This window comes from Montipora foliosa, chromosome 1, assembly GCF_036669935.1.
Source record: "Montipora foliosa isolate CH-2021 chromosome 1, ASM3666993v2, whole genome shotgun sequence".
NCBI classification, from domain to species: domain Eukaryota; kingdom Metazoa; phylum Cnidaria; class Anthozoa; order Scleractinia; family Acroporidae; genus Montipora; species Montipora foliosa.
The window spans coordinates 26811548-26820647 of NC_090869.1; the positions used below are offsets into that span (position 1 = coordinate 26811548).

The window sequence follows — 9100 nt, forward strand, 5'->3', positions numbered from 1 at the left end:
AAGGTCAACGACGCAGCATCACAGTTTCTTAAGAACCTTAAGCATTTATTCCTTTCTTAATCAGGGGTTTACTTATTCTAAAAAAGTGATCTTGAACATGTTTCAAGACCAGAAACACCCAAAATACCTCCAAGACTCGCAAAATTAAATTCGATTCAGAAATAACCTCACTGAGTTTAAAAATTTTGCTATCAAGCTTGTAAGTGAGAAAAAGCCTTTGAAGCAAATCCACGAGACGCCTAGGGGTATATGATATGATAAAATTACTCCCATCTTCCTAGTCAATGACCCTCAAATGTAAAGGGTCGCGTATACCGCTCGCGCAACGTTATTTTAAATCACGCGTTAAAATATCAACCCTACTTATGAAGGCTTAAGAATTAACCGAAACATTAGCCAAAACGTCCTAAAAAACCACCCACACGTATATATTACAAGTCAGTTACAAGCATTAACATTTTCAACAAGGTATAATATAGTTATACTTTATAGTGTCTCCTTGTTCTTTGTTTTAAAAATCTTTGACATCGGAGACCCAGGGGCAGTTAGTCAAAACCGGACGAAGGAATCACTAGCATTATGAGGACTGGCAAAGGTCCGGCGTCCCGTCCTGGCTGGCCTCCCCAGGGGTTACCGAGAATGAAATCATTTGTAATACTTGCAGCCTTCTACAAGCCTCGCAAATACCTATCCAAGTTTCAATTGAAATACAAATATACAGACGGAGTAATACTGGGCCGCAAAAAGATATATCGGAGTAAATAAAGAGGACACACGATTATACTGTCAATGTTCTGATGCTTCCTATTTATGGCAATGAATCGCGAAATGAAAATGACACAATCTTCTCGAAACGCTATCTGAAGAACACCAATATTGCTTCGCTTAAACTGTAACTTCCACATTCACTCTTCGACATGAAGATCAGTTTATCGACCTTTGAAACCGTCTCCCATTTTGTCCTTACCGCGCATGATTGCCTCGTTTTTGAACCGAGGTCAATTATAATTGCGCGCCTTTTGAATCTTGCTGTTTCGCTCTTTGGTCGTTCTCTTGAAGTCCTTCGATTTCGGCAAAAGATAAAATGGTTTCACGTGAAGGTTGCCCAAGTACTAGCAATGCTCAAGTACAGCAAAAAAGTGACCCCAAGTCCCATGGAAGCCGTTTTGAAAGAGCTGGCTGAACAGAGGTCCGTTAACCAAAAGCTTAACGATCGTTTGGACGCAATGTGCAAATCAAAAGCGAAGAAGAGTCCCTTCAGTTTCAAACAGCGCTCGTCGACGTCGGTTGATCCAAGTTGTTCCGTAAGTACTGAATTGTAGTTTGCTGCAATCTTATTGTTTTCAGTCTCGGTCAAATTAAGTGAACTCCAAAGAGTCCTTCGTTCAAAACTTGTTATTGCATGCGTTGTAATCAATATATGAGTTTTACCAAGAACTTTTATTGTTACATTATGATTACAGTACTGTACCGAGAAAAATCTTGCCGAGTAAGAGTTACAGCGATTGTGAAATTAATGTATTTTCATAAGAATTGTGAACGAAGATATCACCTTAGTGCTTTAGCGGCAAAGTTTATATGTTGAGGTTTAGAGTTACGTGTGTTCCTTTAAGCCAGTTTGTAGCATTTCTGCGAACAAGTACTTGTATGACTCTTTTTATTCTCCTACGCGTTTCGTGCGACAGAGGCTCACTTCATCAGGGATTTTTTATTCCCTGGCAAGGAAATAGCTCCATACTGAATATTAAGTTCATGCAAAAGGATGTGTGATAAAAACGATGTTCAATGCAGGAGTAGCCTGCGAGCAAGCTCTCTTGGGGGGTGAGCCATCCACCCCGCAAGAGAGCTTGCTCCCATGCTAATGCAGGAGATGCCACTTAGGAGAAACTAGTTTTGCAAAATTTCCTGGGCGGCATTCTCCCATTCCTCCCTCGAGGCTCGTGCCTTTGAACCTAAAAAACACTCCCTATTTTCCTTCAAAAGTGGTTAGAATCTATGGGACTTGTGCACCTCTCATTCACTTAAAGGTATGGTGGACATTGTCCTGTGTCACTTAAAATGACTGACATCTCGAGAAAGCCAACCATGGTGATTTTCTTTTTGCGTTTATATAAAAGGACGCTGTCAGAAAGACCTACAGAGAATTGAGGAAACAGAGGGAGGATTTTGCAGGCTTTCTGACAAGTGCCAGGTTGGTAAATAGATGCTCCCTTGTCTATGCTATACAAAATCACAAATACAGTAATCTTTCAGAAATAAACCGTGGTGGGAACCAATGTTCACCATCTTGCAGAAGCCGATGCAAACATGAATACTCATTTGTACCAATTTCTAACTCAACTATGTCACATACAGCTGTCCTGGACTATTGTTAGTGGAATTCTCTGCTGTCCAAAAATTAATGTTCACTAAAATTTAACCAAGTTCAGAACCTAGGTATCCAAACTTTATCCTCTTTCTTTTTTGGTTTTTCTTTCCCTTTTTTTTTTTGCCTGACCACTTCCGGATGATAATAATTATTCTTGTATGAGGAGTCAACTGTATTGGAAATTACTGTAATTAAATACACCTCTCTCTCTCTCATTGTGGTATATGTAGTCCCAAATTTCTTTGGGTGGGCTGTGCTAAAGCTGCATAATATATCTCCCAGACAACAAAATAACACTTTCGTCAATGCTGTACAATTTTCAATATCCCATGAATTTATTCATTAGGGTCATGCAAATTGTACAAATATAGAGAGTTTCAAAGAGAGTTGTGACTTAACAATTGGCTTTCATTGACAAAAGTCAGGCTGCCCATCTCTGAGTGGGCTGTGCCAAAGCTGTTTATCCATCTTTGAGTGGACAAAATGGCACTTTTGTCAATGATGTCAAAATTTTTTATTTTAAAAGTATGATTTCATTGAGGTTAGGTTATGCCAATTATATTGTCAACTGAGTTTCCAAGAGAGGTTTGACTTAACAATAACTGGCTTTCATTGACAAAAGTCAGGCTGCCCATCTTGGAGTGGGCTGTGCCAAAGCTGTTTATCCATCTTTCAGTGGACAAAATGGCACTTTTGTCAATGACGTCCAAATTTCATTTTGAACATTATGATTTTGTTGTGGTTAGGTTATAAAAAATGCAAATTACATGTATATTGCTCACTGAGTTTCAAAGAGAGTTGTGACTTAACAATAATTGGCTTTCATTGACAAAAGTCAGGCCGCCCATCTCTGAGTGGGCTGTGCCAAAGCTTTTTATCCATCTTTGAGTGGACAAAATGGCACTTTTGTCAATGATGTCAAAATTTTATTTTAAAAGTATGATTTCATTGAGGTTAGGTTATGCCAATTATATTGTCAACTGAGTTCCCAAGAGAGGTTTGACTTAACAATAATTGGCTTTCATTGACAAAAGTCAGGCTGCCCATCTCTGAGTGGGCTGTGCCAAAGCTTTTTATCCATCTTTGAGTGGACAAAATGGCACTTTTGTCAATGACGTCCAAATTTCATTTTGCACATATGATTTCATTGAGGTTGGGATATGCCAATTATATTGCCAACTGAGTTTCCAAGAGAGGTTTGACTTAACAGTAATTGACTTTCATGGACAAAAGTCAGGCTGCCCATCTCTGAGTGGGCTGTGCCAAAGCTTTTTATCCATCTTTGAGTGGACAAAGTGGCTGCACTTTTGTCAATGATGTCAAAATTTTATTTTGAAAGCATGATGTTACATTGCTGAGATTATGCAATTTAAGGTTTTATCTGCTACTGAATTTCAAAGAGAGTTGTGACTTTACAATTGGCTTTCATTGACAGAGTTAGAGTAGTGCAAGAGCTGTTAATCCCTCTTTGAGAGTTAAAATAGCAATTTGGTCAATTGTGTTAAAATATCATTTTGAAAATATGATTTCATGACCTTGGTTTAATATAATGATTCTCTACTTCTAGCAAGCATAATTCTACATCTTACAAAGCATGTTACACTGTACATGCATGTACTTCATATCCAAATGGTACTTCCAATGATTACACCCTCTAGCTAAGGGATGCCACCTAGGTGGAAATTACCTTACCTTCATGTTCATTTTAATTTAATCATTTGATTTGCATTGTCTTAAACCCTTGAGATATGACCATGAAGGGAACAAGAAGATTGAGGAAATTATTGTCAAAGAAATCAGAGGAAATTAATTTTTGGAAAGGAAAAATGGGTCAAGGCAGAGATAAAAGGTACAGTTCATATTAACACATTGCATTTTTGTGCAGTACCTCTCCAGGGTATTGTAAATCCTATGTCAGTCCGGTATAACAAAACAGAAGGCAATAGTCTGTCAAACTGCCCTTCCTTAGAATACAAAAGAGCACATGAATTGCGAGTAAAACCACCTCTTCACACCAATTATTGCCTCCATTCTTTTGGCAATGTAAAAAGGATGTTATTTTCTTATCTTCCCCTTCCCCACTGTTACATCTCTTAGAAGTCATGGTACATTGTATCATGGTTCTGTACCTTTTTTTGACAATGGTGTGTGCCATGTACATGTAGAATAATTGGTGTTGGCAAATCAGTTGATGTAATTTCTATTGATAGCAACAAGGGCAATATAGTGTGTCTGTAATTGAAATAATGATCATGAGAAGACAAATGGCTTGCACAGATATGTCCAGGATTGACCCAGGATTGATATGTCCAGGATTGTTTAATTAGATGCACACCGATTTCATTAAACCTCATGAAGCGTCTCCTTGGTCTTCGCCCCAACTTCAACACCACTCAAGTCTAAGACTACAGACAATTAACATCATAAAGTGTCCCCTATACTCTTATCTTCAAATAAAGATACACAGCAGTAGTTACCCTAACCTTAAAATGACGCTAACCCTAACTTTTATCTTAAAAAGATAGAAAATGCTTTTACTTAACGGGAAATTTCGTGTTGGAAGTCAAAATTCGACGTGCATTTCATTAGGGTCAATTCTGGACATAAGTGGATTTGCATGGCAAAGGTGGTCTTTAATTGCTTTGGTCTTGCATTGGTGACAATGAGTAAAATAATGGAAATGCACTATCCATTTATACAAAATGTATATAAGTATCTTATAATCAATTGTCCATCGCATGGTAGTGCAACCAATCCCTTCTGTGGTATTTTAAGACAGGTTGTTCATGCTACTCTGTTTTTTTTTTCTGTTCATGTTGTATACAGTAAGAAAATGATTTTGTTCAAGTGTTTCATCTGATAGTTATCTATTGTTGGGTTTTTAGAAATTGAATTATTGACTAGAAACTGTGCAAAAAGCAGCACTCTCCACACAGGACAAGGACAGAGCAAGAGATTTGCTAAAACTAGACAATGCTGTTGAGTTTATGTCATCAGAGGAGAGTGATGAAGATGGAGGACAAACAAGTGGACCCTCTGCAAGGGATGTGAAACCGCTACAGTGGGAAAGGAGCAAATTACGCAATATTAAAGCAGTCTTGGATGCCACTTACAAGGCTCGTATGAGCAAGAGGCAACAAAGAACGGCAGCAAAATTCACAAGAGTGGCTGGTCAAAATATGTCAAGCAGACCTCTGCCACAAACCTACCCTTTCTGGGCTGGGCGATTGACCTAGAGTTAAAAGTCTCCTTAGTTATTATTTATTTTCTTTTTTTCATTTCATTGTACTTTTAACTCTGCAACACACTGTATTTTTTTTTCAACTCAAATATCTGCTGGCATAGTGAAGCAGAGTAAGGGCAAGGTATGCAACAGTGTTTGTAATGGTCGCTATGCTGCAGCACAGTAACTTTAGCGTGGTTTAAACGTGGTTTCGCGTGGTAGCCATAGATGCAAGAAGAATAGGTTTTTCCAGTTTTACAGTTCACTGTACAGATGTCAACTCAGCAGCATTTTTTCTGTACTCTAGACCATTTCTTATTATTGTAATATTTGGTTTCAATGAATTGACGTCAAGTCTGGCAAGAAGGGGACATTAGCAGGAAGGCATCATTTGACTAGAATTACCACAATTAATTCTGTTTTTCCTAACTTATTCAAGTTTCAAATCCTAATGGGGTTAAAACAACAATAGTGCTAATTACCATGAGGAAAGCAAGGTCAGAATGATTCTGATACCGTGACTCGTATTCAAATATTATGATGTCATCGTGTAAATATCCCTTAAAGTTAAGGGAGCTGAGCCTTTGTTTGATTCATATGTCCAGATGAATATTAATATATGCATTGGTTGGTCAATCATCTTAGTAAAATGATGACTACAGTACTTAGTTATGGGGAAGACCATTGAAGTAGAAATGTATTTCCCATAACTGGGCATCGTGTTAACCAACCAATAGAGGTTGTAAGGCTGCTAAGTTATATCAGTTACAATCACATCAGTTTAAGGCATTATTTTATGTCCCTTCTGCACTGTGCTCTCTCAAATGCGTGTAGACATGTCAGTAATCACTTTAAGTATCCTTTGCACAATCGAAACAATTGGATAAAAGAATCGTCTTGCTATTTTTAATGTAAACGATAAGCAAAGTCTAAAGCAAAAAGTAAAGAAATGATAGGACAGACAAATGAACTCAAGCCTGGATAAAACTTAAGTAGAGAGTGTGTATTGTAAACAAAATTCGAAAAATCTCGAGCAATATTTGAAATTAATAGGTATGAGTGATTTCTTCATTCTCGAAATTGGACAAGCCGTTAGGTGCGAAAAATAGAACATTTAACTATTGTATGAAATTGCTATTTATTATATTTTGGTAATATAGATTTATATGTACAGAAAATGAAAGATAATAGAGTAAATGATACTGATCATATCAATTTTTAATTCAGATAAGATACTATTGAATCAGAATTTTTAAAGATTTCGGAAGTAAAGTCAAGAAATTTTTAATTCATTATGACTAGAATTTTTACAATTTTATCAAAGTAGTTTATTATATGCTGTTGTCATCATTGATAAAACGCCCTCTTGATAACCTGATAATAAAGCATAACCTTGAATGAACTGAGTGTGCATATGCAGTGGGTCTAATGATGTTTGCCAAGTTTTACCTTGTTTTTACGTAATGTGAGGTTTAGCTACGCGTTATTGTAGAGCTTAATACCGCGCGATCATGACAAGGAAGCCCCTTTCAAAGTTAGTGGCTTATAACTCGCTTTCTAGGCCTCTTTCCACTAAATGCTTCTCCAGGAAAAGCCAACCCTCCGATTGAAAATTAAGGTTAAGTTTCCGAACCGCAGAAATTCAGCGGATTATCGTGTGTCCCTTGTATTTACGAGTTACGGAAACATGACGGTTCTTAGTAATTCCGTGGTCACGGAAGCCTCGCGGATACACGAGTTTAAGGAATGCGTTTCCGCGAAGCCGCAGTCGCGGAAAAGTAACGTACACACGTGTTTCCCGCTTCGGTTATCTGAATTTCCGTTAGCGGAAATTCAAGATTCCGTAAGGAATCTGTTACAAAAACAGATACGTAAACGCTTGTTTTCACCCTGTGTATGCTATTGTTTGATTTTTATATGATAGATTGATATTGAATCAAGTAAAACTCATATTAATGATCCTATTCAAACCAAGTTGATATTGATTATTACTTGGTAAAATTATTGATTTTGTGATTTTTGTAACACAATTTTCAGGTTTATTAAAAGGTATTTTTTTAACAGAATAACTTGATAATACAATTTCTCTATCCATATACAATATCGTTACATTAAATTTTGAAATACGTTTTATACAGTTTGTTATGTTGTGATTTATTAATTGTTGATGTTTTTAGCAATGTGTCTAATATAGCAACTACCATATTACGCATATCAATGCTTGTATTGCCAGCTAAAATTTCACCACTAATCAATTCCAATTTTTTAGAAGATGTTTTGGATCTTTGTAAAATATTACATTCCCACCTTTTTTTCGTTCAAGTTCGTCTAATATTTCATTTTCAATATCTTCATCATCTAATGCATAATCAGGTTTGTCTTCTTCTTCATATTCAGGAGGAAGATCTTGTGTTTCAGGAAAATATTGAGGATCAATACTAATTTTTTTTACCCTCCAATATATCTTTTAATGATTCTTCACAAGTTGGTGGTTTTGGAGCTAATTGTTTTTCTTGCTGAGGCAAAACAGTTTCATCAAATAAATTACCAAGATTCAACTCTGGAACTTCATCTTCAATATCAATGCCATAATTTGGCACTTCACCTTTTTTTTAATGCTCATCTTTTTATTGAAGGCAATCTTAAATTATTGGTCATAACATCATCCAGTCTTTTTGTTATTAGTGGAAACACCTTTGAAAAAGATGCTTGACTTGTTTTTTGATCCAAATCATGCTGTATATTAGCATTTCTTATGGTATTAATTTTATCTGCTCATTTAGATTCATTGCAAGTTCTTTCCACTTAAGTAAACTCATTTGTTATATTATTTGGTTACATAAAAATGGAAAATTGTATATAAAAATAGTATTTTGCATGGTATTAACTGTGTTGTAGATGGGGTTGAACGTCATGTTATGAAACAATATACCCATATGATATAAATGAGAATACCAAATTACGATTCTGTTGATGATAATGTTAGTAATTATAAATAGTTTTATGATTTTATGCCAAATAAATGCTTTAGAATGCTTATTTGTGGCCCAAGCAGTTCGGGCAAAACAAACTTTATTATGACAAAATCTATTTGTGTGCTAAAAACTTAGAACAGCCAAAATATCAACATTTTATTGAACATATTTGAACCAATAAGTAATGACGTTGGTGATGATATAATTGAAGCAAGTAACGACCAAATTATTCCAGTATCTGAATTAACAGATGATAATCAAAAGCTTGTTATATTTGATGATTTTGTTTGTGAGAAAAACCAAAAGACAATGATTGATTATTTCATACGTGGAAGACATAAAAATTGCAGTGTTATTTATTTGAGTCAATCATATTATAAAACTCCAAAAGATATCACATTAAACTGCTCACATTTTTGCATTTATGAATTTCCAAGCACTAATGGATAATCACTTATTTGACGCGAAAATAATACTCCAAAAGAAGCATATGAAAAAGTTGCATATGAAAAAGTTGCAACTGAAAAAACTTCA

The 9100-nt window shown here is 35.9% G+C and overlaps 1 long non-coding RNA gene across 1 annotated transcript; it reads left to right on the forward strand.

Moving 5' to 3' along the window:
• Positions 1-1265: 1265 nt before the first annotated feature.
• On the forward strand, positions 1266-5704 carry LOC137976675 (uncharacterized). The gene is made up of 4 exons (XR_011117786.1): positions 1266-1304; positions 2118-2191; positions 4115-4217; positions 5254-5704. It is a non-coding gene; the product is annotated as an uncharacterized lncRNA (long non-coding RNA).
• Positions 5705-9100: the final 3396 nt, after the last annotated feature.